This window comes from Nyctereutes procyonoides, unplaced genomic scaffold (genome assembly GCF_905146905.1).
Source record: "Nyctereutes procyonoides isolate TBG_1078 unplaced genomic scaffold, NYPRO_anot_genome, whole genome shotgun sequence".
NCBI lineage: Eukaryota > Metazoa > Chordata > Mammalia > Carnivora > Canidae > Nyctereutes > Nyctereutes procyonoides.
Window position 1 is genome coordinate 50,595,179 of NW_026575044.1, and position 17,346 is coordinate 50,612,524.

Consider the following 17,346-nt stretch of genomic DNA (forward strand, 5'->3'; position numbering starts at 1 on the left):
CCTCCGCGCGCCGCCGACAGGTGGCGCCGTGCCCACTCGCTGCCTCCGTCGCCGGCGGGCGCTGGGGTGGGCCCTCGCGGGGCCTCCCGCGCCTCGGGAGGCGCTGCGGGCCGTGGGCCGTTGCCTTCGAGGGCTGTGTGATGAGCGCGCGAGACCACTGGGGCGACTATTACTGGGGGCTTCCTTTTTCTTTCCCTTTTTTTAAGACTAACGTTACTTATACCAGTATAGCGCGCATGCTCTACTTTTCAAAGGGCTTTCCCATCCATTATCTCAAATAATCCTCAAGATAAGCTTATAAATCAAGAATCAGAATCATTACCCTACGTTACAAGAAGTAAACGGAAGCTCGAAGCGATGGCACACGAAGTCTTCCAACCAAGCAATTCTAGCGTATGTTTGCAAATCTGTGAGTGTAGTTGACATACAGAGATACAATAGACATCATATAGAAAGCGACCCGCGCAATGCCTGGCATCTGATAAGCAAGCAGTAAATGGCAACATTATTATTGATCAAGAACATTGTGATGTTTTCGAATATGTCTGGATGAACAATGTTACCATCACGAAAACTGGGACAACCTACCCTACATGCACACCAATACGATGCAGTGGTAAGTACGCAGCATCGTCTCTATTCTTGCTAACTAGAAAGGAAAAAAAAAAGATTGAATCCAAGATAGCCTGTAATTAACTCCAAGCTTAAGGAAATACAGAGACCCATGAACCAGGTAAATTCCATCACCAGGAAGCAACCAGCTGGATCCAGAATGGGGAGATCTACAGACCACATGACCTAACTTCTTTATTTAACAAATAACATCAGAAAAAAAAAAAAAAAAAAGAGGAGGAGAGGGAGATTTGTTACAAAACCGGTTTGAGAGACACATTAGCCAAATGCTAGTTCGTGGGCTTTTCTGTGGGTCATAATCAGGACAAACTAGCTTTTAAAAATATATATTTAAAGATTGGGAAACTTGGAAATAGAATGGATGTTAGGTGCCCCTAAAGAATTGTTGGTGATTTTGGTATAATAATACTATTGTGGTTTTTTTTTTTTTTTAAGATTAGAGAAATGAAAGTATTGACAGCCAAATTGTATGATTTCTGGAATTTGCTTTTAATATTCCAGGAAATAAGAAAACAGGGAAGTAGGAGAAAAAATAATATTGGCAAAATGTTAATTATGTTGAAGCAAGGAAATAGGTGTATAGCATAGCAATTGGAAGAAACAATGCCCCCCCCCCCCAGACATCCACAGCCCAATCTCTGGACCTGTGATTGCTACCTTATATGGCAAATGGGACTTTTGCAGGTGTGATTAAGGTTAAGGACTTGAGATGGGAGTTTCTCCTGGGTTATCCCACTGAATCCAATCTAATCACTGGTGGTTACATGTGGAGAACCTTTCCCCGCTGTATGACAGGGGTAGATAACACAGGGATGGGTCAGTCCATTCAAGCAGCTATAACAAAACATTACCCATTGGGTGGCTTAGAAACAACACAAATGTATTTCTCAAACTTGTGGAGGCTGGAAGTACAAGATCAAGGTACCAGCATGGTTGCTGAGAGAGCAAATGAGAGCCACCTTCCTAGCTCATCACCGCATTTTCTCCCGGTGTCTTTGCATGGTGGAAGGAGTGAGGGAGCCCCAAGAAGTCTCTCTTATAAGAACACTGATCCCATTTGTGAAGGCTCCACTTGACACCTCCCAAAAGCCTCATCTTCAAGCACCATCACATCAGTCATTAGGATGTCAACATAAAAATTTTGAAGGGACATGAGCATTCTGTCCAGAGCAGAGGGTCAGAGAGCTGTAGCCTGACAAGGACTCTACCTGCTGTTAATGATGTTGAAGATGGAGAAAGGGGACACAAGCAAGGAATGTGGGCAGGTGGCTCCTAGAAGCTGGAAAAGACAAGGAACCACCTTGATTTTAGTGCAGTGAGATTACTGACCTATAGAACAATAACAAATCTGTGTTGGCTTAAGTCACTAAATTGATGGTGATATGTTGCAGCAGCAATACAAAATCCACACAACCATTCATTGTATTTCTCTCCACTTTTGTGTATAGTTAAAACTTGTTGTCATGTTAAGTCCATAAAACACCTAAGAAATACATTTTAGAAGTATTTCATTTATACCTGAAGCATAACAGAGTCTAACCGGGATCCCTTGGTGGCTCAGCTGTTTGGCACCTGCCTTTGGCCCAGGGTGCGATCCTGGAGTCCGGGGATCAAGTCCCATCTCGGGCTCCCAGCATGGAGCCTGCTTCTCCCTCTGCCTGTGTCTCTGCCTCTCTCTCTCTATGTCTATCATAAATAAATAAATAAATAAATAAATAAATAAATAAATAAATAAATAAATCTTTTAAAACATTAAAAAAATAACAGAATCTAACCTAACAAAATTCTGATGCATTTTAACTTGAAAAAGAACTATGTGATATGACGTCCTCTTAAAACATCTCATTAAGAGTATAATTAATAAGTGAAGGGATGGGAAAACATTTATCATGCAAATGGAAGTGACAAGAAAGCCGAGATAGCAATACTTATTTTGGACAAAATAGACTTTAAAACAAAGATTGTAGGGGCGCCTGGGTGGCTCAGCACTTGAGCGTTTGCCTTTGGCTCAGGGCGTGATCCCGGATTCCCCAGATCCAGTCTGGCATCAGGCTCCTTGCATGGAGCCTGCATTTCCTCCTTCTGCCTGTGTCTCTGCCTCTCTCTGTGTCTCTCATGAATAAATAAAATCTTTTAAAAAGAAAGGAGAAAGAAAGAAAGAAAGAAAGAAAGAAAGAAGAAAGAAAGAAAGAAAAGAAAGAAAGAAAGAAAGAAAGAAAGAAAAGAAAAAAAGATTTTTAAGAAAATCTTTAAAAATTAAAATAAAGACTGTGGACACCTGGGTAGCTCAGTGGTTGAGCATATGCCTTTGGCTTAGGTCATGATCCCGGGGTTCTGGGATCAAGTCCCACATGGGGCTCCCTACTCAGTGGGGAGTCTGCTCCTCCCTCTCCGTCGGTCGACTCCTTCCCCCTGCTCGTGCTCTCTCTCTCTCATGTTCTCTCTCAAATAAATAAAACCTTTTTTACAAAATTTTAAAGGCTTAAAAAATAAAACAAAGACTGTAACAGGAGACAAAGACACTATATAATCATAAAGGAATAATGCAACAAGAAGATAGAACAATTGTAAATATTTATGCACCCAATATGGAAGCACCCAAATACATAAAGCAGCTAATAACAAACATGAAGGAAGTAATTGGTAGTAATACGATGACAGCAGGAGACTTTAACACCAAGGAAACCAAACAATATATGGAGACAAATGAAAATGAAAACACAATGGTCCAAAATCTTTGGGGTGCAGCAAAAACCATTTTAAGGGGGAAATTTCTAGCACTACAGACCTACCTCAAGAATTAAGAAAAATCTCAAAGAAACAACCTAACCTTATACCTAAGAGGACTAGAAAAAGAAGAAAAGTAAAAATGAAACCAGTGGAAGGAAATAATAAAGTTTAGAGCAAAAATAAATCAAATAGAAACCAAAAACAGCAGTAGAACCGATCAATGAAACCAGGAGCTGGTTGTTTGGAAAGATCAACAAAACTGATAAACCTTTATTTTAGCCAGACTCATAAAAAAAAAAAAAAAGGACTCAAACAAAATTAGGAATGAATAACAACCAACACCCCAGAAATACAAAGGATTTTAAGAGTATATTATGATAAATTATATGCCAACAAATTGGACAACCTAGAAGAAATGGATAAACTCCCAGGAACATAATAACCTCCCAAAACTGAGTCAGGAAGACATAAGAATTTTAAACAGATCAGTTAACAGCAATGAACCTGAATCAGTAATCACAAAACTCCCAACACATAAAAGTCCAGGACCAGACAGCCTCAGAGACAAAGTTTAGCACTCATTTGCATTTTAACCATAATTGCCCCATAGAAAAACATTTAGCCTCATCCTATTCATGAACACACCGGAGTGAAGTGAAATATGTGAAGCAGAATACTCCAGAGTATCCAGATGTTTGCGTTTTTTACTTCATTCACTCAGGAGATATGCACTGAGACTTTGGTCCTAAGCTAAGTCTTCAAAGATCATTCTAGGGATTGTGCCGTGAGATAGGAATGAAGCTGGGGAAAGAGAGAGTAGGAATCCTGAAATTCAGGAGAAGGACTTTTGTGAGGACAATGTATTAACTTTCTATGCTGGGTAGCAAATTACCACAAACTTTGTAATTTATGACATTCTGCTCCCTGTCCTCTTCTAGCTCATGGTTGTTGGCAGAAATCAGTTCCATGTGATTGTAGACTGAGCCCTCAGCTCCCAGGGGCTCCCGCTCATGCCCCGCCATGCAAGGCCTTCCCCACAACATGGCAGTCACTTCCTCAATGCCAACCAGAGAACATCTGCTGCTGTTGGTTCAAATCTAAATCTCATTAAGAGTATAATTAATAAGTGAAGAGATGGGAAAACATTTATCCTGACTTCTTCTGTTTCTTCTCTAGACCTTAAGATCTAGATAAATCAGATCCATCTAAAATCATCTCTGTTTTGATAAACTTAATGTCAACTTATTAGAGACCCTAAACACCTTTACAGGGGATCCCTGGGTGGCTCAGCAGTTTAGCACCTGCCTTTGGCCCAGGGCGTGATCCTGGAGTCCCGGGATCGAGTCCCACATCAGGCTCCCTGCAAGAAGCCTGCTTCTCCCTCTGCCTGTGTCTCTGCCTCTCTGTGTGTGTGTGCCTCTCATGAATAAATAAATAAAATCTTTTAAAAAAAATACCTTTACAATATTCTTTCACTTTTGCCATATACCATACCCTACTCACAGGAGTGATATCCCGCCATATTCATAGGTCCCATCTTCACTCCCAGGGAGCACTCGACAAGGTGTATACACTGGGAGACATACATGTTAGGGACAATGCAGTATTCTATCTACCACATGTGGTATTCCACCCTCATTTCAGGAGAAGAGCCAAAGTCCAGGGGTCCCAGGGTCTCTGACAGAGTGGGCTCCTGACTCAGCTGTACAGTGTACTGGACTCTATAGACAATCACCAGAAAAGCTAACAAGACATCAAACCAAGCTGTGAAGGGGGGCAGGGGTGGGGGGGGTGGAGGGGGGTGTAATTATGCAAACAGAAAAAAAAGACAAATCAAATACAAAAGCAGAATGAGAGCTTACTAACAATCTTACAAATCAGAGAATTGTTTTAATGTAAATTACTATCCTCAATTTATCTGGTTTATAAATCTTAATTTGACACACTGAGTTCTTTCTTAAGATGGTGAAAGAACCTAAAGGAGCCATTTCCTACCTCAGTTATGCATTTGCAATTTAGATTTACTTCTTTAACCATTGCAATTTAATTTTCTTAAGGTAAACATCCTCTCTATTGAGAAGATGGAAACATTTTCCCTTCCTCTATAGTAGGTTTTTTCATTGGTCTAATTAAATTGATAAGAACAAATTAATAGATAGAATCAAACAAATTTCAGGGTGTCTGGCTGGCTCATTTGGTGGAACATGCAACTCTTGATCTTAGGGTCATGAGTTCTGGCCCCACATTGTGTATGAAGCCTACTTAAAAAAAAAATTCATACTGTTAAATAACAAAAATTTAACTGAGTAAATTTTAAAAATCTAATTGGCTTTATTAATCAATTTGTGAATCAGTATCCCATCTAGCAAGAAGGGAGCTACAGAAAGGGAAAGTTTTGAAAGCAGGACAAGAAAGTCATAAACAGAAAAAAAATTATTTCAAGTGAGGTCACCTTCATTTGGGGACAAAAGGATCTTACTAGGTGGAGTTTCTCATCTTCCTTTGGGGGATGGAGAGGGCCTATGTGACAGGCGATCTTATTGATGCTACCAGAAAATTCCTGACTGCTCAGTTAAGACCACCTTTCTGGGGGAGGCTGCAACCAGGATAGATTAGGTATTTATTTTTATTTTTATTTTTATTTTTGTGAAGATTTTATTTATTTATCTGACAGAGAGAGAGAGAGCACAAACAGGGGGAGTAGCAGAGGGAGAGGGAGAAGCAGGCTCCCCACTGAGCAGGGAACCCGATGTGGGGCTCGATCCCAGGACCCCAGGATGATGACCTGAGCCAAGGCAGATGCTCAACTACCCAGGTGCCCCATTAGGTTAGGTATTAAGCCCTGGTTTGTGACATGGTCTAGCACAAGTGACTCCGTTTGAGGCTTGTGGTTTTCTTTTTAACGGTATGTACAAGAGCCCCATAAAAATATAAGATCTGAAGGGCAGCCTGGTTACTGAGGCTTATATAGCACCCTGAGCTAAAGAAAGGAGTAGGGTTCTGGAGTTGCAAAGGGAAGGAAAGCCATTCATGGGAAAGCAAGAGAAGATGTTTGGGGAAAAAAGGTCACCCTGTGATACAGAAAAGTTTCTTAAGTAAAAAGGTAAATCTGTAATAACTCTTGGATCCAGGCCGCCTTCCCAAGGTAAGTTTAGGCAACTGGGGAAGCAGAAAAGTGCTTTTCCTGAATCTGATGGGTTTCAATTGCCTTTAACTCCAAAAAAGACATCTTGGGGTCACAGAATCTACTCCCCTTCAGTGTCCTGTTTTAGATTTTGATGTCTAAGGTAAGAAAAAAAAAAAAAAAAAGCTAATGTATCCATTTGCCTTCCCTCCAAGTAGTGCCTGCAGTGTGATCTTAATAAATTGCAAAGATTGTTCTTTTTCATTGTTAAAAAGGCAAGTTTTTACATGAGACATTATAGTCCACCTACAGCAAGAGGCTAAATAATTGGTAGAGTTTAATATCATTGCAGTTTACAGACTACCTTCCTATTTCATGTATCCAGTATAATCCCAACTAAATTAAAATCTCCGTGAGGAGAAAGGCTACACTTCATACCTATTCATATCCAGAATAGCTTCTAATAGAATACACAATACAGAATTGATTCCTAATAAAAAAGTATATAGCAGTGCCCTAATACACATTCAAGACCCCCAGGGAATGCCTGAAATGGCCGATAGTCCCGCACCCTATATGTACTGCTTTTTCCTCTACGTACATACAAATAACAAAGTTTAATTTCTAAATTTAGGCATGGTAAGAGATTAATAGCAATAACTAATGATAAAACAGGACATTTATAATGATAAACTGTAATAAAAGTTATGTGAATGTCTCTCTCTCTCTCTCAAAATATCTAGTTGTACTATACTCATCTTTCTCCTAGTGAGGTGATAAATGCTTACGTGATGAGATGAAGGAAGGTGAGTCACTACAGTTAGTGTTGTGATGTAGCATGAGGCTTCTACTGACTTTCTGATCTGATCATACATCAGAAGGAGAATTGTTAGCTTCCCAACCGTGGTTGACTATTGACCACAAGTAATGGAAACTTGGAAAGCAAAGCTTAGGTAAGGGGAGACTACCGTATATTGGATAAATTGAAAACATTTAATAAGACATGTTAAGTTATTGTCAGAGATTCTAGTTTAGGGAACTTTACTTTTTTTTAAGATTTATTTATTTACTCATGAGAGACACAGACTGAGACAGATAGAGGCAGAGACACAGGCAGAGGGAGAAGCAGGCTCCTCGCAGGGAGCCCGATGCAGGACTTGATCCCAGATCCCAGGATCACACCCTGAGCCGAAGGCAGGTGCCCAACTGCTGAGCCACCCAGGTGTCCCTTTATTTACTTTTAAGGATAATTGCTTTTAAAAGCCTCATTCCCTCCGACTGTCTTTGGAATTTCCATGTCTATGTGGACTCTGTGTAAGGATGCTGTTAAATCTGATTCTCTCCTGTTAATCTGTCTCATGTCAATTTGGTTTTTAGTCCAGCTAGAAAGATCTTGATGGGGACAGGAATCTTGCTCCCAGACAAGATTATCATCAGACTCAGACAGTAGGCTTTACGCCCAAAGAAAACAGTACACATACTTAGGATTTCATGAGGAAAGAAAATGTGATTGGACGATTTCATATGCAACAGAAGTGAATTTCAAGGGTAAGGGTGGTAGACAACTGTTAACATATTAACATATGGAATTCAGAGAATTGAGTTCCCATGATTTCTTCTAGAAAACAAGCTTCAGACAGTCAAAACGACCAGGAAGAGACATTGATATAAAGACCAGTGGTGAACATCAGAGATGCAGATTCTTTTGAACTCAGACCAAGGTCGCCTTAAAAGAGAGCATGTGGTATGTAATAGCTAGACACTCTGACAAAATAGGTGTAGTACAACTTATTCTCATTTTTAAAATTTTTTAAAGATTTTATTTATTCATGAGAGACACAGAGAGAGAGAGAGGCAGAGGGAGAAGCATGCTCCCTGCGGGGAGCCCACAGGACTCGATCCCAGGACCCTGGGGTCATACCCTGAGCCAAAGGCAGACACTCAACCTCTGGGCCCCTCAGGTGCCCCTTTTTCTTGTTTTTTAATGGGAGAAGGATGGAGAGCACAATGAGAGGACAGTAAGCATATCGGTAGCAGCATTCTTTGTTGTGTGCACCTCTTCCCAAACCCACCAGCAGTGGCATCACACTGGTAACATGTCTTGAAATCAGCCATGCTGGGGGTGTGTACACTGTTGTCAGGCAGCAAGAAGATTCTGCGCCCTTCAAGGTTTCTCCGGCTGGACTCAAATTGACCTGAAACACGTCAACAGAAGAAAATCAAACTTAATGTCGTACATTTGGGGAATCCACACAGACATGGAAATTCCAAAGACAGCAGGCAGAATGTGGTATATATGTCATCCCCACCGAAGAAGCAGGTGGTGGGGCCTGGGACTTCGGAGGGAAGGAGTGCAATCCACAGGCCCATCGGGGGAAGCACAGATGTTCAGTAGTTAGATGTTTGCCCCACCATACAGACCGTCCACTCAGATAAAATGTTTCTCTGGTAATTATTCTTATTCTCAGAAAGCCTCCCCCCCACACACCCAGCTTAGATTTTTCTTTTTTTTTTAATATTTTTTTTCTTTATTCATTTATGATAGTCACAGAGAGAGAGAGGCGCAGAGACACAGGCAGAGGGAGAAGCAGGCTCCATGCACCGGGAGCCCGACGTGGGATTCGATCCAGGGTCTCCAGGATCGCGCCCTGGGCCAAAGGCAGGCGCCAAACCACTGCGCCACCCAGGGATCCCCAGCTTAGATTTTTCTATGTAGTTAAGGGAGGGACAGGGACGCCCGGGTGGCTCAGCGGTTGAGCATCTGCCTTCCGCCCAGGGTGTGATCCCAGGGTCCCGCGATCGAGTCCTACATCAGACTCCCCACATAGAGCCTGTTTCTCCCTCTGCCTGTGTCTCTGCTTCTCTCTGTGTGTCTCTCATGAATAAATAAATAAAATTTTTTAAAAAGTGAGGAGCAAAATTTCCCTTGAGCTCACAGGGTCTCTGTTGCCTTCAGCTCAAGGTAGCCCACATGCCAAAGGGTACATTTTAAGTGGACCTGTACCCACTTTGGCATAATGATTATCTTGATCTGAAGGCACTGAGGAACAACAAACACAGCAAGACCTCTCTGCACCACCAGCCCCCAACCATTTGACTAAAAGCAGAAAATACCTTTTGCTTCCATTTGTAATGGAAATTTCTATTTGTCAAGATGTCCCCCTGTCCTGTATTGGAAAGAGAACTAAGGAGACAAGTCTCATAGCACCTGAGACTGCCTAACAAACCTTACTAAATAACCCTGTTTACCATACATTTCCTAGTCGCCTTTCCCCGATTTTCCAAATCCCCAGTTTCCTTTGTCTGGCTTCTTCTCTGCAATCATCATCCTTTTTTAAAATGGTGTATAAACCCAAAAACTAACTCCTTCTCTGAGTTTTTTCTTCTTTTCCAAGAAGGCTCTGTGTGCATGCAAAATAAACCTTTTCTTCTGTTAATCTGTCTCTATGGCTTTAATTCACAGGCCCCAGTCACCGAACCTCAGAGAGTAGAGGAAAATATGTGGCATTTTTACTCCATTAGAGTTTTGACTCTCACAAAAGGACAGGTGTGCCCCTCAATCATTTTGGAGGTTGTAGCTGAGAACTCAGGATGTTCGACAAACCTGGAAAAAGTAAAAATTCATACCAAGTCAGCTTCTCCAACTTCTGATCAAATAATCTAAATGTAGATTAGCAGGAGGAAACACTTGGAAGAACCAGTTCTTTGGGTATTACTTTTGAGTGACTCTTGGTTTGAGAACTCATTGGTGACTGATCCTTGATCTCCCAGGGACAGTCATTGCTTTCCTTCCTGTCTCATCTTGTGTCAGATGCAGGACCTGCATCTGCAGGCAGCCAACCTTCAGGGTGGGGAGCCCCAAGAAATTGTCGTTGACCAGACAGAGATGGGGGTTGCACCCCACTGATGCTGACCCCCTACTGACTGTTGCCAGCCCTCAGGAAGTTCACTTAAGTCTTTCTTTTGGCTTCTTTGGGAGTGGCTCTAGAGCATGGACGCTGCATCTTTTGCACCCTCTCAGGAAATGCCTCTTGCGTCCCTGTTAAGCTATACAAAGGCTTATTGATTTGGGTTTTGAGTCACATTTGTAGTAGGTATACCTTTGGAAAGAAAAAGAGTGAGAGGTTTAATACTGCCAGGAGAATTCACTGCTTGTCTTACTAAATCTGATAATGATACATTTGAAAGTATTTTTTAAAAAGAGCTCTATGGTCAGAAGTTGCCCAACTGGAAGCCAGCATTTAGGGCCTGAGAGGAGCTGTTTTTAAGTCCCCTCACCTATAAGTAATTGGGCTAAAATGGAACTATGTACTCAGAGGGAAAGAAACCCTTTCCTAGCACAAACTCAAGCCTTTGTGCAATAACATAAAAAAACATCCCAAAGGCACATGCCTAAATCCACGATTTAGGAATCCTTAGATTTTCATCTTAGTTGAAAATCTCCCTGAAATAAAGAAACAAATTCTTTTTTTTTTTAAGATTTTTTTTTTTTTAATTTACTCATGAGAGACACAGAGAGAGGCAGAGACTCAGGCAGAGGGAGAAGCAGGCTCCACGCAGGGAGCCTGATGCAGGACTCTATCTCAGGACCCCGGGTCATGCCCTGAGCCGAAGGCAGGCGCTCAACCACTGAGCTACCCAGGCGCCCCAAGAAACAAATTCAAGACAATGTTGTTGGACAGGTGAGTCAGCCCCTTGATATTATCACTGAGGTGACCAAATTGTTTGAGGTCAAAAGTAAAAACAACTGTCCCTATCTTACTAATTGAATCTTCACAAAGACATAAACTGAGACCCTAGAAGTAACTCAAAGCCCACCCATCCTTCTTACCCATTCCCACGTGTCCCTTGTTCATCTGACAAGCCTGGCAGATGCTGTAAACAGCAGGATGTAGCACTTAAGGGGGAAAAAGGAAATTTAAAAATATTAATTGCCCCAAGCGTCTGATAATAGGAACTGTCCTTTCTTTGAAATGCAAACTTCCAAGGAGGTGGGACTTCCCCATCTTCTCAAACTTTGAGAAAATGAACTGGAGATTTTATCCATTCATAGGAGTTTTTCAAATCCTCGGACCCCCTGTTGGTGTTTCCAAAAGGTCTCTTGCCCAAAATTCAATCCGTACTTCTATAACATTACATATCAGAGCGAAGGAAAATCTTAAAAGTCTTCTCCACAAATATTCGTAAAACTGAGTAGGTAGCCTAAACCTGTTCCATCTGCCAGAAACACAATTTGAATCCAACTGTTTTATATAAATATGTGGGGTTTGAATTCCATGTTTGCCTGACACAGGGCTAAAATTTTAGGATGAAAGCTTTAAGATTCTCGTTTGTGTCTGCCTGCATGTTTGTATATTGGTATTTTAGGATATGTATATGTGGTGTTTAATTCCTCCAGACAGTATTGCCAGAATTAATCCAGAAAATCTCATGTAAGAGATCCATTTGGGGGCCCCTGAGTGGCTCAGTTGCTTAAGTGTCCAACTTTAGATTTTGGCTCAGGTCATGATCTCAGGGTTGTGGGATTGAGCCCTATGTCAGGCTCTGTGTTCATCACAGAATCTGCTTGTCCCTCTCCTCTGCTCCTCCCCCCACTCTCCCTCTCCTTCTCCCTCTGTCTCTCTCTATATATATCTGAAAAATAAAATCTTTAAAATCTGCTTCTTGGGGGGTCCCTGGGTGGCTCAGCGGTTGAGCGCCTGCCTTCGGCCCAGGGTGTGATTCTGGAGACCCGGGATCAAGTCCCATATCGGGCTCCCTGTGTGGAGCCTGCTTCTCCCTCTGCCTGTGTCCCTGCCTCTCTCTCTATCTCTCTCTGTCTCTCCCTCCGTGTCTCGAATGAATGAATGAACAAATGAATGAATGAACAAATGAATGAATGAATAAATAAATAAATAAATAAATCTTTTTAAAAAATCTATCTCTTTATGAAAAAATAGGATCTATTCTAATTGGTTTAGAAAAACACAAGCACATATATAAAATGATTACTTCTAAAACTTTCAGGAAAATAAGAACTCATCTAAGCAGCTTTCAAATTCACATGAGCTTAAATAATCTTTAGTAAATAAAACTAATTTAATATTGCTGGTTTAGGGAATCCCTGGGTGGTTCAGCGGTTTGGTACCTGCCTTTGGCCCAGAGCGCGATCCTGGAGCCCCGGAATGGAGTCCCACGTCAGGCTCCCGGCATGGAGCCTACCTCCCCCTCTGCCTGTGTCTCTGCCTCTCTCTCTCTCTCTAGGTCTATCATAAATAAATAAAATCTTTTAAAAAATAATGGAAATTTAAAAAATAATAATATTGCTGGTTTAATAAAAACAGATATATCTTCAAAGTTGCCAGCATTTAGGATAATGCAGACATGCCATTTTTATTCTACGTTGGGTTTACCACTCAAATAAGCTTCTGTTATTTCTACTAGATATTGAAGACTGTTGACTTAATTAAACAAGGAAGCCATCACGTTCAAGTGCCTCTAATGCTCTTGGCAGCCTACCCAAGCAAATCAAAACCAAAGCCTATAAATACCTCAAGGTGGTGAAACTGAAACCCAAGGGCAACCAATCACAAATAGCCACCTAGGCTTTAAGCTGTAGACAATTTTCTCACTTGGCTTCCACACCTCCCCTGAGTAGTTCCCTAAGCTCCTGTCCATAGAGCACTTCTAACCACTTCCGGTTTGGCACTAACCTGTCTGAATAGACTTTTGCTCAAACACTCTTTTCTTTTTTTATTGAGGTATGGTTTTATTGAGGTATATAGTTCTCTCTCATAAATGAATAAATCTTAAAAAAATAAAAATTATAAAATGGTGTTCTTTGAGCTGGGCTCAGCCTATCCGCAGAGATGGTTTTGGCTAGAATTCCCCGGGGGGCACTCACCTGGGCCGTCCCACTTGTGGCAGCCCCCACAGACATTTTCCCTTTCAGAGCCAGTGTTGTGGCTAGACCAGTTTTTGTTACCATGAGCACAAGACTCACCTCAGCAATAACCATTAGAGAACTTTGAGAAAACAAGTTTTATTACTCATAAGTCATGGAAAATACACACAAAAGGGTGTGTACATGGGGCCACACAGCAGGCTTGGAGTGGGGGGAAAGAAGGAGAGAGAGGGAGGGACAGAGGGAGAAAGGGAGAAACTGGAGTTCTTCCTTTAATGAATTTGGGGTACTTCATCCTAAAAAATAAAAAGGGAATTCCAAAACTTTAGCAGAGAAGCTGATAAGCTCATGAAACTGTTAACTCAAGATCAAGCAAAACAAGAATTAAGTACATGGGGATGCCTGGGTGGCTCAGCAGTTCAGCATCTGCCTTCGGTTCAGGGCATGATCCCAGGTGCAGGGATCAAGTCCCACATGGGGCTCCCCACAGGGAGCCTACTTCTCCCTCTGCCTATGTCTCTGCCTCAATCTGCGTCTCTCATGAATAAATAAATAAAATATTTAAAGAAGAAGAAGAAGAAGAAGAAGAAGAAGAAGAAGAAGAAGAAGAAGAATTACATGGAACTGAATGAACTATAAAAAAATTATTATGAAAAAATAATAATAATAAAATAAAATAAAATAAAATAAAATAAATTATTATGATTTTTTTCATGGCTTTGACCAGGATATGACTGATTCTTTAAGGTTTTATTTTCCAGATTCAGGGAAATTTTTTCTTTTAAGCTATCCATAACTTATAGCAACTTGGTAAGTTATGCTTCTTTTAAACAGAAACAAAACATTTATTTTTCTCCTTACCTGACACCTCCAGAATTAACTCTTATGAAATATTCTTATTTTATGGCAAGATAGTTATTTGCAGAAGTTCAGTGAATCTGTCTCCTAACAGGACACAACTGGAAAGACTGATTATATTACAAAGGCTTTGACTGGAATGTCATATTTGAGGATGCTGTGCATAGAATCAGATATTCCAGACAGTCAAGGAACTAAGGTTGACTTTATGGAACCAATGTTTATAAAGATCCTTAGAAAAATCAGCCTGGAATCTGGTTTATGTGGTTCCTAATCTTATGAGTGAGTAAGGAAGGTCCCTTCCTGGCAGACCCAGGAAACTCAGGATCTGGGGGGACCTCAAGAAAGAGATTTACCCAAATCTATAGGTGTTGCAGGAAAAGTCTGTCGGTGAGTTCTTGACTTGGCATCTTAGCCTCCAGATCCTTTTAAAAGTCTAATTTGAGATTCCTTATAACACTTCCAACAAGGGGCGCCTGGGTGGCTCAGCCGGTTGAATGTCTGACTCTTGATTTCAGCTCAGGTCATGATCTCAGGGTTATGAGATCAAAGGCCCCTTCACCATCCAACTCTGTGCTCAGCATGGCGTCTGCTTGAGATGCTCTCTCCCCCTCTTTCTGCCCCTCCCCCCAGCTCATGCTCTTTAAATAAATAAACAAATAAATAGAATCTTTTTTAAAAAATTCTAGTAAAACAAACTTTAAAAGATCCATAAGGTCACTTACTACTCTTACTGCAGTTACATGAATAATCAAGCTACATTTAATGAGACTAGACTTATTTTGCAACCACAATAGTCTTGCTTTATCTTTGACAGAAATGGGCATGATTGTCCTGAGAAAGTTTGTGTTTCAGTGGGAAACTATAACCCACCCTTGTGAGTGTTCATTGTCTTTAAGTTATTTTTTATTCCTTTGTAAACTGGATGCTGCTATATTATGCATTTTCTCAGTGATCAGTGCTTCCATTTTCTCCTCTCACCCTCCTGACTTGGTGCCTCTGAGAAGTGAAACCTGACAACCCAGATCCTAACTGGGACTATGTAAAGAAGCCCTGCAATCTGAAGCTGAATGTTTCAATGCTCCACTAGAGAAATAACCATGCTGTGACACTGAATCTGTACCATCACCAAAGATGTTCAAACTGCAAACCAGGAAAGTCAGACTGCCCCTGCCCTGCCGGCCTTTACTCCACCAGCTAAAGATGCTTCAAGCCTACCATCTAGAAACCTTCTCAACTGACATCCCTCTGAATTCAGAAAGCAGGTGTATGTCTGCTCTAATCATTACTTCTTGTTTTTCTTTTGTTTCCATAGACATGACCCTCATCAAATGCCTGATTGCTCACACTCTCTACAAGCCTGGCTTAGGTGGGTGCCCTACTCCCATCTGTACCACCCGTCCTGAAATGAGACACGACTGTTTAACTGGACTGAACTCTTCCCCAGACTGAGAGACTGATTCAACGAGATTTGGGGTGATATCCTTAGATTTGTTCTTTTCTCCTTATTCTTGTTTCAGTCTGTATTCTTTTTGTGCAGATCTCTTGCCTTACTGACCTAAACCTCTCTCCACAACTACCAATGCAACTTTCAATGTGTGAGACTTCGTGTAAAGTTTCAGATGGAGATCAGCATACGTCACCCCAAAGTATGTCACTATTTTAGGCAGATGGGGGGGAAGAAAGCTCCTCCTATGTTTATTCTTTCTTTTTTTTTTTTTACTTCAGATCAAGAAATTCTTATGCCACCAGAGGCAGGAAAGTCATCATTCTCACTGCAGTCCTCACTCTACCATCTAAAGATTCTTCAAACCCAACACCTAGAAACCTCAACTGACAGCCCTCTGAACTGGTGGTATATGGTCTACTTACTAGAACCATTATTTTTTTGGTTTTATATTGTTTCCTTAGAAATGACTGTCATTAAATGCCTGATTGCTCATACCCTGTACAAGCCTAACTTAGGTGGCCTTCAATTTTTCAAGGAAATTTCCACTTGCAAAGGTGTTTCCCTCTCCTATGCACAGAACAAGAGAACTACAGAGACAATCTCCTCACCTGGGATGACTTGAAACTGCATAAAAACCTTATAAAATAACCTCTATTTACCATAATTTTCTATTCACTTTCCAACAATTTACTAATTCCCCTTTTTCTTTGCCTAGTTTCTTCTCAATTCATCATCTTTTTTAAAATGGCAGATAAAATCCTCAGACCAACTGCACCTCCTGGGTTTCTCTTCTTTTCTGAGAAGTCTCTGTACACATGCAAAATAAACTTTTTCTCTTGTTAATCCATCTTTTGTGACTTTAATTCACATGCCCCGGTCACTAAACATAAGAGAGCAGAGGAAGTTTTTTCTTCTCCTAAATTTATAAGTGCTTTGGATTTGGATCAGGGCTTTGGATTTTAACTTATCAAGGATATACCAACGCACCACTGGATATACATGTAACATTAAAAAGGTGAAATTAAAAGCCCTGGAATACTCAATTAGAAGTATTAATTTATGTGGTATTTTTTGTCATGTGTGTGCACACGTGTGCCTGTGTGCATTTGTGTGTCTTTGTTTATTTCCTAACTCTGTCCCTGAAAAAGCCTAGCCAAGATTACTAGAGTGATGTCTAAAGGATTTAAAGGCAAACTGGAAAGGCTCAGGTCAAAACTCAAGATGTTTGAACCTTAATAAAGATACTAATTACAGGGATGCCTGGGTGGCTCCGTGGTGGAGTATCTGCCTTCAGCTCAGGGCGTGATCCCAGGGTCCCCGGATTGAGTCCCACATCGGGCTTCCGGCAGGGAGCCTGCTTCTCCCTCTGCCTGTGTCTCTGTCTCTCTCTGTGTCTCTCATGAATAAATAAATAAAATCTTTTTTAAAAATGAAATGAATAGAATACAAAATAATACAAAATATTATTCAAGATTAAGTCATGTCAAAAGCAAAATCATTCCTTTTGAAATCCTTTCAACTGCTTCACAGCAAAAACAGAAATACATATAGTTTTTAATATGGATGTGGGTGAATTTTAATGCTTAATATGTGCAGTGGAGCTTTTAATTTGAAATGAGCCTGGAGCTTACAAAGTTCTTAAAATGACCTGAAACAGGTGCCATGTGA

At 41.0% G+C, this 17,346-nt stretch overlaps 1 protein-coding gene and 1 long non-coding RNA gene across 3 annotated transcripts in view; one reads left to right on the forward strand and one right to left on the reverse strand.

The window, feature by feature from the left end:
- Positions 1-17,346, reverse strand: part of MPPE1 (metallophosphoesterase 1) — a 57,005-nt gene that overhangs the window by 21,084 nt on the left and 18,575 nt on the right. The gene's annotated exons all lie outside the window — the stretch shown is intronic.
- On the forward strand, positions 2-16,893 carry LOC129508637 (uncharacterized). The gene is made up of 3 exons (XR_008664221.1): positions 2-616; positions 15,544-15,877; positions 15,957-16,893. It is a non-coding gene; the product is annotated as an uncharacterized LOC129508637 (long non-coding RNA).